General features: G+C 48.5%; 1 long non-coding RNA gene across 1 annotated transcript in view; it reads left to right on the top strand.

The window, feature by feature from the left end:
- Positions 1 to 23,292, top strand: part of LOC135208198 (uncharacterized) — a 96,923-nt gene that overhangs the window by 13,798 nt on the left and 59,833 nt on the right. Inside the window, exon 2 of the long non-coding RNA XR_010313123.1 lies at positions 5,753 to 5,918. This is a non-coding gene — a long non-coding RNA (uncharacterized LOC135208198). The remainder of the gene's footprint in view (positions 1 to 5,752; positions 5,919 to 23,292) is intronic.

The raw sequence follows: 23,292 nt of genomic DNA on the forward strand, positions 1-23,292 counted from the left end.
CATAGACCTACAGGATGCGTACTTCCACATTCCAATTCACATAGACTCGAGGAAGTACCTAAGATTCGTGGTTCAGGGAAGGACATACCAGTTCAGGGCCCTATGCTTTGGGCTATCCACAGCGCCGCAAGTATTCACAAGAGTCCTCTCATCAGTAGCAAGGTGGTTACACCTAGAAGAAATAAGAGTAGCGCTCTATTTAGACGACTGGCTGGCCCGTTCACAGTCGAAAGAAGGGTGTGTGAAGGATTTGCAGAAGACAATTCAACTGACAGAAGAGCTGGGTCTTCTAGTGAATTTCAAAAAATCTCAACTGATTCCAAACCAAATTTTAACTTACCTTGGAGTGACGATGAACTCGGTAGCTTTTCGGGCTTTTCCGTCAGAACAGAGTTCATGCCTGAGAAAAGTCAATCAATTTTTAGCAAAAAAGACATGCTCAGCCAACGAGTGGATGAGTCTTTGGGGACCTTAGCGCCAATAGAACAGTTTGTAACTCTGGGAGACTCTACATGGACCGCTTCAGTACTTCCTCAGAGCAAGTTGGGGAAAGAAAGAGAGTCCCAGACACTTTTGTTTTTCCAATAACGGAGGAAAATAAGCAAGATCTCCTTTGTGGAGGTTAGAAAAAAGACTCAAGGAGGGTCTGTCTCTTTGGCCACTGAACCCCAACCTTGCATTCTTCTCAGACGCCTCGGATCAAGGATGGGGAGCGGTGCTGGGAAAGAAGGAAGTGTCAGGCTTGTGGACAATCAGTCAAAGACAGTGGCATATAAATCTAAAAGAACTAAAGGCAATACATTTGGGATTGAAGGCCTTTGCCAAGGAAGTACAGGGAAAAGTGGTCGTCATCAATTGCGACAACACCACAGCTCTCTCGTACATCAAGAAACAAGGGGGGACTCACTCCTCTCTGTGCGAAGCGACGAGGGAGTTACTCATCTGGGCGAAAAGAAAATCAGACAAGAATGTCACCAGGTTTGTACAGGGGAGATACAATGTAAGAGCGGACGAGTTGGAGCAGGAGAGATCAGGTACTACCTACAGAGTGGACTCTGCACTTACAGGTATGCCAGCAGTTGTGGAATCTGTGGGGAAGACCTCTAGTGGACTTGTTTGCCACGGAAAAGACAGCAAGATTGCCAATGTATTGCTCCCCGTACCCGACAAGAAGCGTTTGCTTTAGACGCAATGCTGCTAGATTGGTCGGACTTGGACCTCTATGCCTTTCCTCCAATGAAAATGATCAGGGCAGTATTGACAAAGTTCAGGCAACACCAAATGTCAGATGACGTTAATAGCTCCATTCTGGCCAGCAAGAGAATGGTTCCCGGAGATCCTGGACCTTCTAATAGACTACCCGAGGAAACTTCCAGAGCGAGTAGATTTTACTCAAACAACCTCATTTCAGGAGATTCCACGAGAATATCCACACTCTACGTCTGACTGCATTCAGACTGTCGAGCGTACCCTCAGACAGAAGGGGTTTTCGAGACGAACTTCACGGGCTATTGCCAGGCCAAGGAGAGAATCTTCAGCAGCGGTCTACCAGGCAAATGGTCAATTTTTAGGGCCCCCCCCCTGTGTAGACAGCATGGAGTCTCGCTACTAAAACCTCTAATTCAAATGGCAGACTTCCTTATTTCCTTAAAACAGAAAGGAAACTCTCGACTCCTACTATCAAAGGATCAGGCATGCTCAGTATTCAAGCATAGGGGAATGGATGTCTCGAACAATCAGGAACTGCAGATTTATTAAACAATCCTTTGATACAAAGAAACAGGAAGGAAATAAGGTGGATCTCTTGGAATCTAGGATATAGTGCTCAATGGCTTCTATCTACGAGTTTGAACCGTAATGAGATAGCTTCAGAAGATTCTCACTAGAAAACATTATTCTTAGTGGCTCTAGCGTCGGCCAAAAGGTAAGTGAAATTCACCGCCATCGATAAAAGAGGGCATTTGCACAAGACAAAGCAATATGCACATCGACGATTGGCTTTTTAGCAAAAGAACGAGTCACCCTCAAACCATGGCCGGTCGTGAAATAAAGGGCCTCTCAGAGTTAGTGGAGAGGGGAGAACCAGAGAGATCATTATGTCCAGTAAGAGCCTGAAGTATTTTTTATATACACAGGACTCAACAAATAAGAGGAGGGTCAGACAATCTTTGGTGTTCAGTAAGAAAATCCTTCGAGGATATTATCTAAGAATGCAATATCCTTTTTTTTTGAGGGATTTAATAGTTGAAGCTCACTCTCAGTTGGAGAACCAGAGTTTGATTTGGCTAGAGTGAAGGCCCATGAAGTCAGAGCTGTTGCAACTTCTATGGCGTACGCAATTTTATCTTAGACGCCATTATCAATGCGAACGTATTGAAATGTAAGTCAGTGTTTTGCAACACATTATTTAACAGAGATTCAAGCAGTGTACGAAAACTGTTCCCCATTGGGACCTTTTTGTAGTAACTGGCACGGTGTTGGTAAGGGAAGAAGGAAGTCAATCCTTCCCTAATAATTTTTAACTTGACCTTTGGTGTTGTTTTTTTAAGGGTGCTGAGGGTACGGAAGTGTACTAGTGGTACCCTACAGTCCATTTAGGTAAAGGGTAAAAATATTTAAGTGAAGGTGATTCCCATGTTTGTTGTTGTTCCTTATTGTTTATTTTGTGTACGGCTCCATGAGCAGACGTATAATTAGCATGTCAGTCCACGGTTAGTCCTAGACTACATGTAAGTGTCTATAGCTTGCTCTCGGATCCATATATCAAGCCAACGCTGGTAACACTTCTTTAGCTTGGTGCGCGGCTCCATATACCCCGCCAATGCTGGTACGTATATATAGCTTGGCGCACGGTTCCTATACCTCGCCAATGTGGGTACGTGTCCCCTATAGCTTGATGCAAGGCTCCATGTACTTCGTCAAGGCTTCAAGATCAGCAGACTTAAGAGGCAGTAACCTTCAAGTCAGCTATCTTAAAAGGTAAGGACTAAAAAGAGAAGCTACTAAATCAATAGAAATTCCTCATTAAATATGGTTAGCTGCCATGGTCCCACCTCCCAAAATGTGCCAATCAGCTATATGTAAACTAACCAGTAAGTTTGTCATACGCAAAAATGATATTTTTATGATAAAATAAATGTTTTACGTATACTTACCTGGTAGTTACATCATTAGGAGCCCACCCCCACCTCCTCTCACATGGACCGGTAGGCATCAAAATTTTGAGGTTTAGTTGTGGTAGTTTTCTACATTCCCCGTAGAGGGAGGGTGGGGGGTACAGGGAATCACCTAACCAGTCAATTAGCACTGCCGCGAAATTCGAAATTCCGCCGTGACGTCGAAGACTACAGCTATATGTAACTACCAGGTAAGTATGCGTAAAACATTATTTTATCATAAAAATATCATTTTAAATTCATGTTCAGTAAGTAAAATAACATAGGAAAACGTCAATTGCCATAGTCTAGGCCACCGCGGATTGCTTCTGTAGAAGTACCAAATGATGGGGCTTTTGTAGGAGGTTACATGTATTTAGCCAATCATGATGCATTATTAACCCTATGTTGCGATAGGAGGTTTTTGGGGAGGATTCATGCATTGTTACATATATTCCTTTTCCTCATTGTTTGTAAATTTGTAATATTATTTTCAAGCTTTTATTTCTGTTCCGTTTATCATAGTATTGTTTAATATGTGCACTGACTTGTTCTCACTTCATATGTTGCCTTATATATCTTACAATATTACGTTACAATTGAGGGCAGGCCACTGAGAGTCTCCTGAGGGGTGAGACTAGAAGGCGGTTTTAGGACGTTTCGAGACCTTTCTGTCAATGACGTGAAATTGATGGTACATATTACATTTTTCGTGAAATTGGTATTACATCTTTTCATTTAACAGACATTCCAATTCACACATGCATTTTTTCTCCCTTCTTTTTTCACATTCACCTTTACATGCTGTCTGACCCATAACAATTTCTGTTCCTATTAAGGTGGGTACACACGTGCGAACTGAGCCTTGTATTTTGTATCGATTCTTTGAACAAAACGCAAGTGTGGACGGTTCCTTGAACCCCAAAAACCCCCGAACCCGCGAGGTTTGAGGCTCCGTTTTCGCCCTCTTCCCTGTCCCGGCAATTGTCGTTTTTTTTCGGGCCCCGAATCAAAGGGGGTCTCTTTGCACGTTACGGCCACGTGTGGACGGGACCTGTATTACACTCGTACAACAGAGGTTTGCTGACTTGTTAACACCGACTATGAACAAGGCCGTCCATGAGTAGAGTCCCTTGTTTTGGTCAGTCAGTACGTATGTCTACCATGGATGGTTGGAGTGAGGAAGAGGTCCTTCAAATTTATTAGTTATACGAAGAAAGACTTTACTGTGGCCAGAAACTTCTTGGAATCTCATGTCTGCGAGTAATTCCTGACCACATGTATTTCTACCTTCTAGTATATAACCTTGATTGCCACCATCTTCTTTTATTTTCGCTCATCTTCGTTAAATAATGTATATAAATATACGCGGCAGCTGCTACTTGCATGGTAGCCATCGTCGGTAAACACCCGGACAGAGACAGACTGATGAATCGCAGTGGATTGATATGAAGTTACATGCTTAACGTGGTTACGGTTTGTCCTCAACATTTTGACACCATGTAACCGTATATGCGTAACTCGGTTACACACACAAGGTTCGGCTCTCACGTGTGTACCCACCTTTAGGTTAGGTTGGTTAGGTTACGATCCTAACCTCTATGTTACACTAATAAGATTACTTCCTTAAGGGGGCGTTACGGGGGGACCCCGAGCCCCCCCCCCCCCCCCCCCCCCCCCCCCCACCACGGTCAGCAAACATGTTCTACTAGGTAGGTTAGTTTAGCTTTAGGATCCTAACCTATATATTATACTTCTAAGATTATCTTCCTTTAAAAGGGGTATGGCCCCCCGGTCAGGCAACATGTTCTACTAGGTTAGGTTGGTTAGGTTACAATCCTAACCTATATGTTACACTTCTAACATTATCCTCCTTTAAGGGGGTTATGGGGGGCTGAGCCCCCCAGTCAGGTAACACATTCTACTAGGTTAGGGTAGGTTAGGTTACTATCCTAAGTGACTATGTTACACTTCTAAGATTGCCTTCCTTTAAGGGGGGTATGGGGAAGGGGGAAGCCCACTGGTTTAGGTTTACACAATTTTTGCAATTGTCTCCAACATTTCTTATGTTCAACTCACCCCCTGAACTGGCCACTCTGATCCTTTGAAACTTTATAATATTCTATTCATTATTGACTAAAATGGTCTTAGACTTGTACTTGATAATTTATACTTAAGTACCAGATGTAAAAAACCGTGTATAGATATATAATATATATTTTCATGTATGTATGAATTATTAGCTCTTATGTAAAATATGTGTCCCTACTGTAAGGTTTCATTGCAATATTTTTATTTTTTTCTTTAATAATAATACACGAAAACTTTGGTTTCATAAACATAAAAGAAGCTATGTTTGTACAATTTCACTCAACATTTGTCAAGTTTGATTACCCCCAAACAGGCCTCCCTCCATTTCTATTATTGCCACCCATTACAATAAAGTGTTCCACCCATTACAATAAAGTGTTCGTGTTTTTTTTCTCAAACGTGAATATTTACCCCCAACCCCATCATCCCTACTCTGTCTCGTGGTCTCCACCCCCACCCCTTCCTCCTGACAAACTTGCCAGTGTCTCACTTCACTTATCAACCAGCAAGATGGCGGAAGCACTCCCAGGCACCTCCAACTCCTCCGGGCCTCACTACTGTCAAGATCATGGCAGTGGTGTACTTTAAAATCCACCACTTCCACAACCCCCAAGACGAGGCTCCATGCCTTCGTGAAAGCGGCTGCTGAACTCTATCCTCCACCCCTTTAAGGTAAGGTTCCTAATCTTTATGTACTTTGTTATATTGTGTTTTAGTGTTCCAAAGGTTTAGTGCTTTTGATGTCTGTGATATTTATTGGGAATTATTTACCACCATATCCCAGTGTGGCTTTACCAACTTGTACCTCTGCCTTCCTCTTCCGGTACCCAGCCCCCCACCCCTTTACCGGACATAAGGCTCCCTTTTAGTTACGTATCCCACACCCCCTTCCGGCATTCAAATATGGCGGTTTGTTTACGTTTCATGGCCCCGAACCAACACTTCGAAGATTGTTCAGTCGAAGTAGACTATGGCAATTGACGTTTTCCTATGTTATTTTGCTTACTTTACAAGAGTTTAAGGTAATATTTTTCTGGTCGACTGTAACTAATCTGTTATTTACCTTTGAACTCTGTAGTTGGTACATCATACCCCTTGTACTGTCATGTAGTCTTCAGAGGTAAATTGCGGTTTAATTACAGTTGACCGAATAAATATTACTTTAAATTCTTGTTCAGCAGGTAAAATAACATAGGAAAATGTCAACTGCCATAGTCTACTGTACCGCGGAAAGAGGGCTTAGAATTACCCTTCCAGGTCCTTACCATAGAGCGTGATATTATTTTAAGAAGGTTTAATTACTTACTGTTGTGTTTCCCCACCCAAAAAACCTTGCTTTGCCGTTCTCGTCCCCCCTGAATTGTAGGGTAGAATACTTACCTATAGCTATGGTGGTGTCCACTCTTTCCCAGAATTCCCATGTGTCAGCAAAACCAATGGCAATTCTTGGGCATTCCACTGAGGGGTTAGAGATGTGTATTTCTGGTGATAGAAGTTCACTCTCGACGTGGTTCAGAAGTCATTCAAAGCCGTTGGTCCCATTGCTGAATAACCACTGGTTCCATGCAACGTAAAACACCATACAAACGAACAAACAAACCAATGTCAAAAAGATTAAAAACACGTTAAAATACTGGTCAGTGTATATTGAAGTCCAAAAATGTAGTAATAGATTACCTAAAGTAAAATAATACCATACAAACCACCTAACATTAGCTTGTGTCTTATGCTACTCAGAACAAGGCCCCCCCCACCCCAGTTAGTATTACTTTAGCCTGCATGTAGGATGAATCGGTGATAAACTAATGCATTTGTATAGCTACAGAGTTTTAAGTGTTTCTGTGTTTGCTGCATTTTTGTATTACTAGCTATAGAAAACATGTGCCTAACCTATCATAACCCTATATAGTGGGATCACAGGGTTCTTTTATAGAGAAGTAGGCTGTGCTGGGACCCTACATAACCTAACCTAACCTAACCTTACCTAAAATATGGTAACTTGCCAAGTAAAATACTGGAATGGAATCTAATGTATGGCACTATTTCCTCTACATAATCAGTGCTTATGTCGGGAAAAGTGCAGTTATGTGTACATTATCCTCCACTTGTTTACTTCCTTAAAAGTAGTCCAGAGACATCTTAAGTATGCATCCTAACCTAACCCATTGTGGGGTACTTTGACCTGACTTAAGAGGCTTCCCCCATTAAGACACCCCCCTTCAGGAGACCTTTTTGCTTAACAGAATGATGTGTGTGCAAGAGTTCTGTAATGTAACCAGGGTTTCTATCCAGGCGTAACAGGAGACCCCCTGAAGCAGAATAGCATCGTTTACTGGTACACATGCCCTATCCAAGGATGTCCTGGAGTCTATATTGGAATAATAACATTACGACTGGACAAGAGGATCTTCTGTCACGCCTAGAACGGAGCCATCAAACACCAGGCCCTCACCGCCCACCAACAGCATGTTGAGCAAGAGAACATCGTCAAAAACACAGAGATAATCAGAAGAGGCCCTGATCAGCGATGCCTACACCTCCTTGAGGCGTTATTCATTCTAGAGCAGAAACCCCTCCTAAATATGACAAAGTAACCGTTCCTGCTGCCCTTCTGTGTGAGGAAGGCCCAGCCCCCACCCCTCCAGGGGATAACACCAGCGCTCAGGAATGGGACCAACATTGAAGAGAATGGCAGTAATACCAGGATTGACGTCACCACGGTTGTAGCCAATGAAAACCCGGCTCCCAGTGATACCACACAACTGAGAAGGTCAGCACACCTCATGCGTTTTCGACTCCTGGCCGCCAGCCAATGAAAATTCGAATATCCCCTGGGTCCTGCAGGAGCATCTGTGAGTGCCCGCATGACCATGATATAAAGAGAAGGACTCGCTACCCGGATTCAGTCCTCCAGCAACTATCGCCGTGATAATGCCCTAGCAGAACTGGGCAAAGCGTAGAGAGAGAGAGAGAGAGAGAGAGAGAACTTGTAATAGTAACAGTAATAAATATATTTCAAAATGACTCTACCGGATATGACGATCCTCTTTGGCACGTTGCTTGCCAGTTTTAGCAACACAGATATCCTTAATGGAGCTGATGCAGCAATCCTTTTTAGTAAGATTTGTTTAGAGCGTCTACTCCCAAGATATAGGAAAGTAAACCCACATAACATAAATTGTCTTATTCCTTAAATAGTTGTAACATTTCTTTTAAGTGAAAGCAACTTCAAAAACGAATGTGCAGCCTCTTTTTTGGTATTATCCTATAAACCATTAAAACATAATCTTGCCAAATTATAATAGTGTTTTTAGAATCACCTACAGAAAGGAACTTGACTCCTTACCTCCCTCCATAATTTGTGTTTAATAGCCTGTTTGTATGGGCAATTTCTTGGATTCACAAAATTAGTAGAATAGTTGACCATAAAGTGATTATTGAAAAGACAAACAGTTTTCCAGCAGTCCAATTATATTTAGTTCTGGGTAATATTCTTTCTGTAATTATAAAGGGTGTCAGATGTAGTACTTGTCAGTGATTGAAATGATGTAAATTACTTTTCCAGTTTTATTTAGTCCTCTTGAATATCATGCCATCACCACTAATCTTTCCTTGCCTTATCACTTCTTTACATCCGGCAAAAGCTGTTCTATCACAGACAGACTGGGAACTTGGTCCTAGGTTCACAAGATAGGACTATGTATTAAAAACACTTGAGCTAGTAATCACTGATGAAAATTAGCACTTTTGATGTCTGTTTGCAGTTTGTCAGAAAGTACTATTATTTTTGTACAAGTAACTTACCCAGCAGATATATACTTAGCTATAGACTCGGTCGTCCCGACAGAATTTCAAAACTCGCGGCACACGCGACAGGTAGGTCAGGTGATCCACCATTCCCGCCGCTGGGTGGCGGGGTCTGGAAACTATTCCAGTTTTCTAAGCCATAATTTCTCTGTCGGTTGAACGGACACACCTATTGTTCGTTCCTCCATCTTGGATTTCAACTCGTTTGCCGGGAGAATTTTTGGATTGGTTTTTTGGTGACGTTTATTCTGTTTTGTTCCGATACGTAATACAAACCCTCTGTCCTTTAACAATAGGAAGTAGCTAGCGGCAGCTGGAACGGTCGTAAGCTTCGAACAAGGGGAGAACGTAGTTAACTGCTTGTCCGATCGTCGCGCGCCGCGCGACTGGGTGGGAGGTAAACAAATCACTTTTGCTTTCGGCCGTGTGTGGGAAGGGACGTGTTCGCCATCGCTCTGCCCGCTTTGTCGTTTGCTTCAACTTTGAGTATTTGTTTCTCTTTCTGTATATCAGGAGTGATTGTAAGTACTTTTCTCAATTCTATTATTCTTGCAATGAGTGAATTGGAAGAAATGGAAATATCACCGCGCCCTCAGTCGCCCGTAGAGTGTGTCCCGGGCTGGAGGGCGTAAATGTGGAGGGTTCAGGTCATTCGTTGAGGTGGACCCCCACGAGGTTGTACTCGTTGTCGGGGTGGGGCGCGAGAGTGCTCCCGCAACGAACCATGTGTGGTTTGTATGAATTGGTCCGAGGCGCAGTGGGTGCTGTACGAGGGCAGGAAGAGACTTAGGCCGGCCAAGAAGTCATCGGAAAGTCCAGTGACTCCTTTGGTGACGGACACTTCGTCCTCTTTCCTGCCTCCCGGCCAGCCCCCACGTTTCGCGCCTTCCCTTGCGGGGGGGTAGCGGGAGTCCTTTTCCTCTCTCGATCCGTCGAGTGTGGAGGAGGGCGCCCGCTACCCGGACGTACAGCTGTACTCGGGATCTTCCGTCCGCTCTGGGGGGGGTGTTTCGCCCCCCACCCGGCGCGGGGAAGCCCCTCCAATTAAACCCGACTGTTGCTTCCGCAGGTGTGCCATCAGCGAAGGACGACTTGGGACAGGTGTGGGAGTCGCTGGGACTGCAGGGAGTGCCCAGCATCCAGGGGTTGCTTCAGCGGTTGGCGGGGTGGGGTCGGCGGTGGTCACTCATGGTGCGGTGACCACCACTACTACCACATTAACGACACCAGCATATGAGATGCCACCACATCTGGTATATACGCCCCATATAATGTCGGTGAACACCCACGGTGGCAGTACAAAAACCCATTGCCGCCGTTCCAAAGAGGACGATGCCACCACCACCTGGATTTTTTCCTTTGCCGACCCCGGACTTCCGCTGCCCTAAGAGTACCCCCTCCCGGACCTGCCCGCCAGTGCCACGGATGACGGTGACTGTCGACAGGACGCCTGGCTCTCCCGTGGTACCTGCCGTGCCTTGCCGTACCTGTTGCCGTTCCAGCTACTCTCCCGTTCCTTTTCAGATAGGCCTGCACATTCCATTCAGGATGTTCCTGCAGTGTTCCTGCTGTTCCCGGACCTGTTCCTGTTGTTCCTGCTGCTGGGTGTTGCTGTAACAGTCTCAGGTCTTTCCGGACAGGTGCAGTCGGGCCCTGTTGCTTCGGCACCTGCCCGGTCCCCCTCCTGGATGGAAGACCTGACGTCTGTCCTGCGGAGCCTCGGCGAAGAAGAAGAGGAAGAGGAAGAAGGTGTCGTCGTCGTCTTCGTCTTCTTCGTCGTCTGCTGCCTCTCCTTCCCCTTCGACTTCTAAGGCTAAACAGCCGAGAAGAAGAAGGAAGCTCCTCCCCCCCCCTAAGAAGACTCCTTCGGGATCTTTCTAAGGCCCGGCTCGCTCAGGCGAGTTGGGGAGCTCTTCTGCTGGTCCTCCTGTTCCTTCGGGTACAGGGCCCGTCGCTTCTTCTGCAAAGAAGAAGTCGACGGGGACCAGAGGTGCATCAGCCTCGGCTGGTGCGTCCTCACCTGGTGCTAGCGGTTCTGCCGCTAAACCAGGTTCCGTCTCGGCCGCTTCTCGTTCGCAGAGAAGCACCGAGTGGACGCTCTTCCAAAGAGGACCGTCCAGCCAAAGTTTTGACGTCCGAGCTCGCTCGCCGTCAAGACAGCGGCGCGGAGCAGAAGACTGGCGAGAGTCGTGCACACGACTCTCGCCGGTTTTTTGGCAGTGGACGCTCTCGCAGCGACCAACTGGCTGCTCGGGCTGACGTGACGGTCGCTGACCGGCCACGGGTTGAGGCGAGGAAGGAGTCCCCACGGCCGCCGGTACCAGCCACGGCTGGTACCAGCGGTTTGACGCGCCGAGAGGACGCTGGCCGGTCTCGACGCGAAAGGGAGCCTAGCAGGAGGTCACCCGTCCGCCGCTCCCGATGGGACCGGGGCGGAGACGGTGACCAGCGGCAGCTCGCCTGACGCTAGAGATCGGTCTCGACGTTCTCAGCCGAGCCAATCGCCCCAGGCGAGCGGCGACGCTAGGCCTACTGCTCGACCGTCACCGCGGGTTGACGATCAGCAGCAGCCCTCCACGCACGCTGGTCCTGCCAGCGAGCGAGGGGGGCAGCGTCAGGTCTGCCTCTCCCGTACCTTCAACCTCCTCGGGCTATACCGGGAGGAGCGAGGTACCAAGGAGCGATCACGAGAGGTGCGCCGCTCGTGACCCGGCTATGACGCCGTACGGCTCAGGCACGGTCTTAGGACCGACCAGGACGTACGCGCAAGTAGTTGGAGGCGACCGTCAGGGGTCTGTCGCTGTTCCTCCTTCTGAAGGAGGAGTATCGAGGGATATGCTCTTGCTGGAGGGACTGGACGGTCCTACTCCACAAGACGCTGTGACGCCCGAGATACAGAGGAACTTCGCAGAGGTCATTAAGCTGATGCGTCTGCATAATGACCTCGCGGAAGGATCGCCGCTACCACCAGCAGAGCCCACGTCCCGGCTCGAGTCATTTTTGGGGTCCCAAGAGGGAGCCCAAAATGACGATGGGGTTGCCACGATCAGAGCTTGCGGACTCAGTCCTGGATCAGGTGGAGAATCTCGTCTCAGGACGGGAGGACTCGCTAAAATCCGGACGGTCCTCTAAGCTGCTTCCTCCTCCTCTACAGCGGCAGAGGCGATTCTACGTGCCATCGGAAGACCCGATACTGCCGAAACAGGTTAACCCGGAGTTAGCGAGGCTGACTCCAGGTGTGTCCCTGCAGCAGCTCCTGTCGGAGAACCTATGGTTCTCGCAGCAGGAGGCACTTGCCCTGGAATCTACCGCTATGGCAGCATTCCAGGCAGTTTTCCTGGTTGGATTTGTGGTCCCTCACAATATCCAAAGTAGCGGCCGGCTCCGGGAGTTCTGCTCTCGAAGACGACGCTTCTTTTAGGAGACTGTGCCAGTCTGGAGGAAGAGCAATCTCTTACCTCGCCCATCAGACTGCTAACCTGTGGGCCAACTTGGTTCTTCGACGTAGGGACGCAGTCCTTACCCGAGTGACCAAGGGGGTGGGGCTGGGCGTGAGGCGGCACTCGGGCTACGAAATGGACCTCTTAGGAGTTTCCCCAGCTCTCTTTCCTGGAGAGATGGTGGACGCTGCGGTGGAACGGCGGCGCACTGACGAGAGTGACCGCTTAGTCCACCAGGCAGTCTCGAAGGTTTTTGGGCAATCTCGAGTAACTGCGGCCAAACCAAAGAGCTTGGCTAGCGCTTCCACGGCGGCGAAGACGGTTGCACCGTCCAAACCCCGTGTGAAGACTCCAGTTGTTTCGACTTCTGCGAGAGGAGGCCGCAACCAGCCCTCCTTTCCCCGAGGAGGTGCTGGAAAGAAGTCGAAACGAGGAGGGAAACGCTAGGGACGGCGTTCCCCCTTCATCACCTGCTGACGGAAGTGGGGGGGTGCTGGCGAGCCATTGGGCGACTGGCAGCCGCTACGGCGCCGAGAATGGATAGTAGACGTCCTTCGGGAGGGATATCTACTACCCTTCGAGTCTCGGCCCCCCCTCATCTCCAAACCGGTCCATCTACAGACCTATGTCCGGGGATCAGCAAAGGACAACGCTCTTCGACAGGAGATCAAGACCATGCTGGCGAAACGAGCTGTAGAAATCGTGGAGGACCAGTCACCGGGCTTTTACAGCCGCCTCTTCCTAGTGGAGAAGGCATCGGGGGGCTGGCGCCCGGTGATAGACCTCTCTCCCCTGAACCGCTTCGTTCGCACGACGCGGTTCACGATGGAGTCGGCACGCTCAGTGCTCGACTCGATCAGGGGGAACGATTTCATGCTTTCAGTGGACCTGAAGGACGCGTATTTTCAAATACCCATCCATCAGTCCTCCAGAAAGTACCTCCGCTTCATCTCGACGGGACGGTGTACCAATTCAGGGCACTTTGTTTCGGTCTCTCAACCGCCCCACAGGTGTTCACGCGAGTGTTCACTCTGGGTGTCGGCTTGGGCCCATTCGAACGGGATACGTCTTCTGAGGTATCTCGACGATTGGCTGGTCCTGGCGAGCTCCCGCTCGCAGTTTGCTACAGGACAGAGATCGACTCCTCAAGTTTTGTCGCGATCTGGGGATCGTGATAAACTACGAGAAGTCCGATCTCGAACCCAAGCAGAAGATGAAGTACCTGGGTATGCTGATAGATACGGTAGCAGGGCAAGTCTTTCCCGCAGACTTGCGTATCAGCAATTCAGGGAGGCAGCCGGCCGGTTCCTGTCGCGGCAGGAACAGGCAGCACAGCAATGGCAAGTCGTGATCGGCCATCTGTCGTCACTCGAGAAGATTAGTCCCTCACGGGCGTCTTCACCTACGGTCTCTCCAGTGGAGGGGGGGGGGCTAAGGGAGAGTTGGTCCCAGGCCAGGGATCCTCCTACTTTCCCGGGTGGCTATCACGGACAAGGTGAGGCAGGACCTAGCCTGGTGGCTCGACGACAAGAACCTCTTAAGAGGAGTGCCTATACGCACTCCCACCCCGGAGATGCTTCTGTTCTCAGACGCATCGACCGAGGGATGGGGCGCACACCTGGAGGAGTTGCTGACTGCAGGTGTGTGGGACCATCACGAAAAGCACCTTCACATCAATGTCCTGGAACTCAAGGCGGCGTTCAACGCTCTCCAAGAGTTCGGGACCGCTTGGTGGGACACTCAGTGGTGTTGATGTGCGACAACACCACAGTAGTGGCATATGTCAACAAGCAGGGGGGGCTAGTGATTCTCTTCCGCTCCATCAGTTGACAGTGCAGGTGCACGAGTGGGCCACGGCTCACTCGATAGAGCTGTCAGCACGCTACATTCCAGGCAAGAGGAATGTAGTAGCAGACAAGCTCAGCCGTCGGGATCAGGTGATAAGGACCGAATGGTCTCTACACCAAGATGTGGCGGGAAAGGCTCTTCAACCTGTGGGGGCGACCGGTCGTAGACCTGTTCGCCACCCGGCACACAGAAAACTTCAGGTTTTCTTTCAGCTGTGCCGGACCCATGGGCAGCTGCAGAGGACGCTCTCCAACACCCTGGGACAACCTCTTCGCTTACGCCTTTCCTCCCTTCTGTCTGATTCGGAAAGTGATCAGTCGAGCGCTGGTCACTCCCAATCTCAGAATGATCCTGGTGGCTCCCAAACGACCTCAAGCCGTTTGGTATCCGGACCTGCTGGCTCTTCTTGCGGACGCACCGAGAGAACTACCCACCTGGCACAACCTCCTAGCCCAGCCACACGTAGAACGGTACCACACGCAGTCCAGTCCCTCACTTCACGGCTGGTGTTATCCACCATCTCTTGCGAACGAGAGGCTTTTCTCGTAGCGCAGCAACAGAGATGGCTGGACACGTCAGACAGTCCTCTGCAGCTGTGTACCAGGGGAAGTGGGCCGTCTTCGTGGTTGGTGTCGTAGACAGGGTCTGTCTCCTCTCAGAGCCACTCTTCAGCAGGTAGCGGATTTCCTCGTGTTTCTTCGCCGAGAGAAGCTCCTCTCAGTACCCACAGTTAAGGGATATAGAGCCGCCCTGGCTCTCGTCCTAAAAACTGAGGGGACTGGACATCTCGAATTCGTTCGAGATATCCTTGCTAATGAGGAGCTTCGAAAGTCTTGCCCACCCAGGAAACTCAGGCCCCCTGCGTGGGATGTGACTCTCGTACTTAGGAGTTTGACTCGAAGACCCTTCGAGCCACTCCGAGAGTCGTCAGACAGGGATCTGACCCTCAAGACCCTCTTCTTGCTGGCCCTGGCATCGGCGAAGAGAGTAGGGGAACTACATGGCCTTTTCTTATGATGTTAAACATACCAGAGGCTGGGGATCTGTGACGCTCGATTTCGTCCGAACTTCGTAGCTAAGACTCAGAATCCGTCGATCCCTGACGACAGGTTCGAGTCTTTCACGATCCCCTCCCTCCTGGACTTCACCGATAACGATGCGGATGAGATGCTGCTTTGTCCTGTGAGGGCGCTACGGCGCTATCTGAAGAGAACTCGACATCTCAGGCCTGAGTGTCGACGCCTCTTCGTTAGCACTGGGGGTCACCAAGGAAGAAGTCTCCAAGAACACGCTTTCTTTCTGGCTGCGTTAGGTGATCAGGAGAGCGTACGAAGCTGGATGGTAGCGACGACATCCGTACGCTCCGTCCGAGAGCCCACGAAGTCAGAGGTACCGGACCCTCCTTAGCGTTCGTAAGAACTTCTCCGTGGCGCAGGTCCTGAAGGCAGGTGTCTGGGCCAACCAGACCACCTTCACGTCCTTCTACCTTCGGGATATTGCCCACAAGTCCTTGGATACTTTTCCTTGGGACCTGTGGTGGCTGCTCAAAACACGTTGTGTAAGCTTACCCAGCACCCGAGCAGGCAGAAACAGAAACAGGCATCGATTCCTGGTATGACTGGGAGAATGAATGCGTGAATGAGAGAGTGACTGGCTTCTCTTCACCATCTTTTTCTACCTCTACCTGTGGGCAGAGGGATACGGTCGTTACCTTTGCTGGAAAGGAGTCAGATGCAGGTAAGCTATTCAACAGAGCTCCATCCTATCTCTTTAACTAGAGATAGGAGAAAGTAAATATCCACCACTTTCTCCAACAAGGGGGAGAAGTGGATGCCAACATGAGACAAAACCCATTACTTTACATTTGCTCATGGTAAAGGAAAAAGTCTTACAATGCTGGTACGAAGAGATACGCTTGCCTCTCTCTTAGTACTCGGCCCAGAGGTTCTGACCATGATCCTGCGGTGCACACCCCGATCAATCGGACAGAGGCTGGATCCCTCCCTCGCTCTTACGACCAGGGAGGCATTCCAGGGATGGACGAACACCAGTCTGTTCATCAAAAAGACTCAGATTCCGCCACCAAGAAGTGAGTCTTCCTATTGTTAAAGGACCGAGGGTTTGTATTACGTATCGGAACAAATGACAATTTGTCGAAAATTGCATTTTTCCTAACTATACAAACCTGAGGTCCTTTAACATAAAGTCCCTCCTCATGCCACCCCTCACTCTGCGTATTTTGCATGGGCCAAAAGCAAAAGTGATTTGTTTACCACGATCGGACAAGCAGTTAACTACCGTTCTCCCCTTGTTCGAAGCTTACGACCGTTCCAGCTGCCGCTAGCTACTTCCTATTGTTAAAGGACCTCAGGTTTGTATAGTTAGGAAAAATGCAATTTTCGACAAATTGTCATTTTTCTCTGGCTTGGCATACGCTTATTGTGGACTGTTTTTCGACTTTGGTTTTGACTACTCTTTCACGATGTCTGACGCTAAGGCTTCACCTATGTTTAGAGTTTGCAGTAGGGAAGACTGTAAGGTTAGGCTGCCTAAATCGGCATTGGATCCGCATAGTATTTGCGCTAAATGCAGGGAGAATGAATGTTCTTTTATTAACACCTGTGTGGAATGCGAGAACCTTACGGAGCTTGAATGGAAGGAATTATCATCATATGTTAGGAAGCTTGAGAGAGATAGAGTGAGGAAGGCTTCAGCTAGGTCATCTAGTAGATCTTGCTCCTTAGAACAAGAAATTAACTCTCCATCTAACAATTTTCCCTAGCCTCAGCTGCTTCTCCCTGTTCTGAATCCAAAGATTCTTCGTCAGAGAGGGGAAAATAAATGTAAAAGCTTCAATTAAGAAACTTCAAGCTCAGCATACGAGCTCTAAACCAAGGTAAGAGTGGTGATAGTGACTTGTGCAGTGTCCCCAGTGCAGTGGAGGGGGCGTCTGACCGGTTCCTCATTGCTCCTAGGCCTAGACCTCTTCCAAACTCCCAGGACCAGGGGAGGAGGAATGTCGAAAGCCGCAGGGAGGATGCAGAACATCCCAACGGTCAGGCGTCCTTCGGCAGATCCTGTTGTTAAGTCCCAGGCTGCCTCGGATTGCCGCAGAAAAGGCGTCCTAAAGGAGTGTTTTTCGGCCTAAGACTCTTCCTCTCTAAACGAGGATGGAGTTCGGCCTCCCGTTCGCGCCCTTTGAAGAGAGCCTGGAAGGCGCCTAAAGGAGACGCTGCTGACTCCAGCCCAGAGCGTTTTCCCGGGATTGGCCTTCGGGACCTAAGAAGACTAGACAAGAGGAGCCTGCTCTTCAGGATCCGACCAAGAAGTTTTTGGTTAATCTGCAAGAGCAGTTAGCTTCGCTCGTAGGCTCTTTTGCTAAGGACTCTACAAGGAGGAAGGAGTCTCGCTCCCGGTTAAGAGTTCCGCTAAGCGTCCTTCTTCGTATAGGAGAGAACTCTCACGATCTCCAGGGCGTTTATCGCCTTCGTCGAGAGACTCGTCGGATAGGAGTTGTTCTCCTGAGAGAAGAGCCCTTTCGCCCTATAGGCTGTCTTCCCCGAAGCGCCCTCTTAGACACAGCGCATCGAGCAGAAGTCTCGATCGGTTTAGGTGCAAGGAATCGGAAAACCGATTTAGGTATCAGGATCCCTTGGGTCTTCAGGACCAGGAGCCAGACAGGCGCAAAGAGGCAGCAAGACGCAAGAAAGGACGTCAAGAGCCTCTTAGAACGCTGGATTCAGGACGTCAAAATTCTGCTAGAAGGCAGGAATCAGGACGCTATGAGCCAAGGCACGCCATGAGTCAGGGCGCCGCAGGAGTCCCAGGGCGCCAGGAGTCAGGGTGCCAGGAGTCAGGGCGTCAGGAGTCAGGGCGCCAGGAGTTAGGACGCCAGAAAACAGGACGCCAGGAGTACGTTAGGCGCGTTCAAGTGTTAGGGCGCCAAGAGCCTGTTAAGCGTCAGGAATCAGGACGCGGGGATCTTTTCAAGCGCCCTGAATCAGGACGCCAGGAGCCTAGCAAGCGCCACGAACCCGACGAACCTAGACAACAAGAGTCTAGTAGGCACAAGAGTGTTGCCGACAGACAGGAGCCTCACTCTTCGTATAGGAGTGCTAATGTTCCGCGCTCCCCTTCTCGGGAAAGGAGTTCTTCTCCCGGGAAGAGCCAGATCACTCCAAAACGATCTCCTTCTGTAGATCAGTTGGACCAGGTATCGGAAGACGAAGAGCCTGTAGATGTAGCAGTTTCGGACTACAAGAGACTTTCTCTTTTGCTGCTAAAGGAGTTCGGAGACTCCCTTCATCCTGCGGACCCTCCTTCACCAGGATCGTTGATGTCCAGCACTAAAGCTCTCAAATCGTCTTCCTCGTTAAGATGCGCCCCGCTCTTTGTATGAAAAAGGCATTGAAAACTTTTTCAGAGTGGTTGACTTCCAGAAGGGAAGCAGGCAAGACAGTTTTTTCCTGCCCTCCTTCCAAGTTAACAGGCAAACCAGGAAGGTGGTACGAGACCAAAGAGCCGATGGGGTTAGGTCTGCCTCTTCCGCGGATGCGGATTTTGCTTCCTTAGTGGACTCTGCTAGGAGGAAGTCGTTGCTGTCTGCTAAGGCGACTTGGGGCATGTGTGAGCTGGACCACCTTCTAAAGGGCCTCTTTAAAAACCCTAGAAGTCTTCAACTTTATGGACTGGGCTTTAGGAGCATTAGCGAAGAGAGCTCAGGACACGGACTTTGTTTCCATGGAGGAACTTTCGAGCGTCCTGGCTTGCCCTGGACAGAGCGGTCATGGACGGTTCTGTGGAAGTTGCCTCTCTTTTTGGAACGGGAGTATTGAAGAAGAGATCTGTCTTTAGCTCTTTCTTAGCAAGAGCAGTATCACCCATTGCAAAGGACATCTCTTCTCTTTGCTCCTTTATCCCCGCACCTTTTTCCACGAGACGGTTAGAGAGGTTTCGAAATCTCTTACGGAGAAGGCAACTCAAGATCTCCTCACGCACTCAGCCAAGAAGTTTAGGCCGGCAGTGCCGATAGAGAAGAAAGAGAGACCCTCTTTTGTTCAGCCCTTTCGAGGGGCCTCCTCTTCTAGAGCCCCTCTTAGAGGTCGAAGACCAGAGAGAAAGAGTAGACCATCTAGAAGGTCCTTCGGGAAGTCTAGATGAACAGCAAGTCCTCCAGACGAAAGTAGGCGCCAGGCTACTCCACTTTGCCAAAGTCTGGGCGCAGAAGGGAGCGGACTCCTGGTCCCTCTCTATCCTGAAAAAAGGATACTTGATCCCCTTCAGGGAAAATCCTCCCTTGACGACAACTCCAAGGGAGTTGACCGCCAGATACTCGGATCCGGTCCGAAAGCTTGGCTATGTTGCAAGCAGTGGAACAGATGATTCCAAGGAAGCGGTAGAACTGGTTCAAGATCTCCAGTCTCCAGGATTCTACAATCGACTATTCCTGGTACCGAAAGCATCGGGGGGATGGAGACCAGTTCTAGACGTCAGTGCCCTGAATTTCTTTGTCTTGAAGAAGAAATTTTCAATGGAGACTTCTTCCTCTGTTCTATCTGCTCTTCGTCCAGGGGACTGGATGGTGTCCCTGGACCTTCAGGATGCGTATTTCCATGTGCCAATTCATCGGCAGCAAGGAAGTATCTGAGGTTCATGTTCCAAGGGAAAGTGTTCCAGTTCCGAGCGATGTGCTTCGGACTTTCGACTGCCCCTCAAGTCTTTACGGACATCATGAAGAATGTAGCTTATTGGCTACATCTGGAAGGGATCAGGATCTCGTATATCTGGACGATTGGCTAATAAGAGCCCAATCGGAGAAAAAATGTCTGGAGGACCTTTTAGTTACTCTAAAGTTGACAAAGTCCTTAGGACTTTTAGTAAATCACGAGAAATTCCATGCTGACTCCCCAGCAAAGTATTGTCTATCTGGGGATTCAGATGGATTCTCGGGATTTTCTAGCGTATCCTTCGCAGGAAAGGAGAGAACGCTGCCTAGAAAAGGTGTCAGTCTTCTTAAGGAAAGAACATTGTTTCCGCGAGGAATGGATGAGCTTGCTGGGGACCCTCTCCTCGATGGAACAGTTCGTTTCCTTAGGAAGACTTCACCTACGACCCCTTCAATTTTATCTGAAGGAGAAGTGGGATTGGAAGTCCAACAATCTGGGAGAGACTTTTCCAATCTCGAAACGGATCAAGGAGAATATCCGTTGGTGGTTAGATCCACAGAAACTAAGCAAAGGAATCTCCCTTCGCTTACAGAACCCGCGCCTAGCGTTGTTTGCAGACGCTCAGATTCAGGGTGGGGAGCGACCCTAGGTTCGCAAGAAGTGTCAGGCATTTGGGAAGGAGAACAAGTGTCCTGGCACATCAACAAGAAAGAGCTAACAGCCATTCATCTAGCTTTGGTTCATTTCGAGGAACAGGTCTCAGGTCTGGGGATTCAGATTCACTCGGACAACACAACAGCCCTCGCTTATATAAAGAAGCAAGGGGGGACGCATTCCTTTTCCCTGTACGAATCAGCAAAGGATCTGCTGATTTGGGCACAGGAAAGGAAGATCTCTCTCCTCACAAGGTTTGTGCAGGGAGAGAAAAATGTCCGGGCAGATCTGTTAAGCAGAAAAGAACAAGTCCTACCCACGGAATGGAATCTCAATCCTCAGATTTGCCAACAACTTTGGCATCTGTGGGGAAGACCCAATATAGACCTGTTCGCGACCAACAAGAATCACAGATTAGAAACCTATTGCTCCCCGATCTCGGATCCTCAAGCAGTAGCAGTAGACAGCTTTCTGCTAGATTGGACGGGCTTGGACGCGTACGCCTTCCCTCCTTTCAAGATAGTAGGAGAAGTGTTGAGGAAGTTCGCTTGCTCGGAAGGAACAAGAATGACCCTCATCGCTCCCTTTTGGCCGGCTCTCGATTGGTTCACAGAGGTGCTGGAGTGGTTAGTGGATTTTCCAAGATCGCTTCCACTAAGGAACGATCTTCTCAAACAACCCCACTTCGACAGGTTTCACAAAAACCTCCCCGCTCTAAGTCTGACCGCCTTCAGACTGTCGAAGGACTTGTCAGAGCAAGGGGCTTTTCACGAGAAGTGGCGAAGGCTATTGCAAGAGCCAGAAGAGTCTCCACTTCTAAAGTATATCAGTCGAAGTGGGAGTTGTTTAGAAGGTGTGTAAGGAAAAGAAAATATCCTCCTCCAGTACCTCTGTAACTGAAATCGCAGATTTTCTCCTATATTTGAGAAAAGACTGTAACCTGGCAGTTTCAACAGTGAAGGGTTACAGAAGTATGCTGGCCTCAGTTTTTCGACATAGAGGAATAGATCTGACAAACAATAAAGATCTTCATGACCTTATAAGGTCTTTTGAGACCACGAAAGAACATGTAATCAAGAAGCCTAGCTGGAACTTGGATGTGGTCCTCAAGTTCCTAATGTCGGAAAAATTCGTACCGTCTCACGCAGCTTCGTTTAGGGACTTAACAAGAAAGTCTTTATTCCTTTTTGCGTTAGCAACAGCCAAGAGAGTGAGCGAGTTGCAAGCTTTGGAAGGTAAAGTGGGGTTTAAGAAAGATTCAGCGATTTGCTCCTTTCAACCATTTTTTCTAGCGAAAAATGAAAATCCCTCAAAGCCTTGGCCAAGAAGCTTTGAGATAAAAGGAATATCTTCATTAACAGGGAGAGAACTAGAAAGGACTTTGTGTCCAGTCAGGGCACTCAAGTTCTACCTGGAGAAGAAGAAGTTGCTGAAAGGTACAGAAGAAAGTCTTTGGTGCTCTGTAAGAGATCCGAAAAGAGCGATTTCTAAGAACGCCCTTACATTCTTCATAAAAGATGTAATAAGGGAAGCTCACCTTAAATGCGAAGAAGAGCATTTCAAGGTTCTCAGAGTGAGAGCTCATGAAGTGAGAGCCATAGCTACGTCGATGGCATTTCACAAAACATGGTCGCTTCAGGCTCTTATAGAGTCGACATTTTGGAGATGTAATTCGGTGTTCGCCTCGAATTACCTAAGAGATGTTAAAATTTCGTACGAAAAGTGCTTTGCTCTGGGAGCGTATGTTTCGGCGAATTCAGTGCTGGGAGAAGGGGCTGAGGCTAATCCTTCCTATTTAGTTTAAGGCTTAAATTACTGTTTATTGGTGGTTGTTTTTATTGGTTAATTGTCAGAGGGAATAGGGACCCTCTTACAATTCATAGATTGTAACAAGACTAACATGGTCAGGTGATCGGGATTGGCTTCAGTGCTCTTTGTGATTTGTTTAATAACCTTAACTCTGTCATGTAAGAGGGTGAGTCTCCATTGATATGACAAAAGGTCAAGGCTCTACCATGTAAGTGGGTCAGCCCCCATTGGTACGATCCAGTATAGGCTCTGTCGCGTAAGCGGGCTAGCCCCCATTGACACGATCCAAAGAGTTATTCAACCATAGGTTCATTCCTCGTTGAAACTCTTGAGGCAAGCAGACTCATCGACAGTAGTCATGAAGTCTTCAGCCCAATAAGGTAGGAACTATGGATTATGTTATCCAAGAACATAGGTTGTTTTTTCCCTGTTTTTTAATGTATTTAGTTTAAGTATTATTTTGTTTTTAGCTGTCTCTTGCCCGCCACCAAGAGTGCCAATCAGCTAAGTATATATCTGCTGGGTAAGTTACTTGTACAAAAATGATATTGTTAAGATACAATAAAGTTTTGTACATACTTACCTGGCAGATATATACGATTAATGGCCCACCCAGCCTCCCCTCAGGAGACAGGTGGAAGAGAAATTATGGCTTAGAAAACGGGAATAGTTCCAGACCCCGCCACCCAGCGGCGGGAATGGTGGATCACCTGACCTACCTGTCGCGTGTGCCGCGAGTTTTGAAATTCTGTCGGGACGACCGAGTCTATAGCTAAGTATATATCTGCCAGGTAAGTATGTACAAAACTTTATTGTATCTTA

The sequence above is a fragment of the Macrobrachium nipponense genome, chromosome 35, assembly GCF_015104395.2.
Source record: "Macrobrachium nipponense isolate FS-2020 chromosome 35, ASM1510439v2, whole genome shotgun sequence".
Classification (NCBI taxonomy): domain Eukaryota; kingdom Metazoa; phylum Arthropoda; class Malacostraca; order Decapoda; family Palaemonidae; genus Macrobrachium; species Macrobrachium nipponense.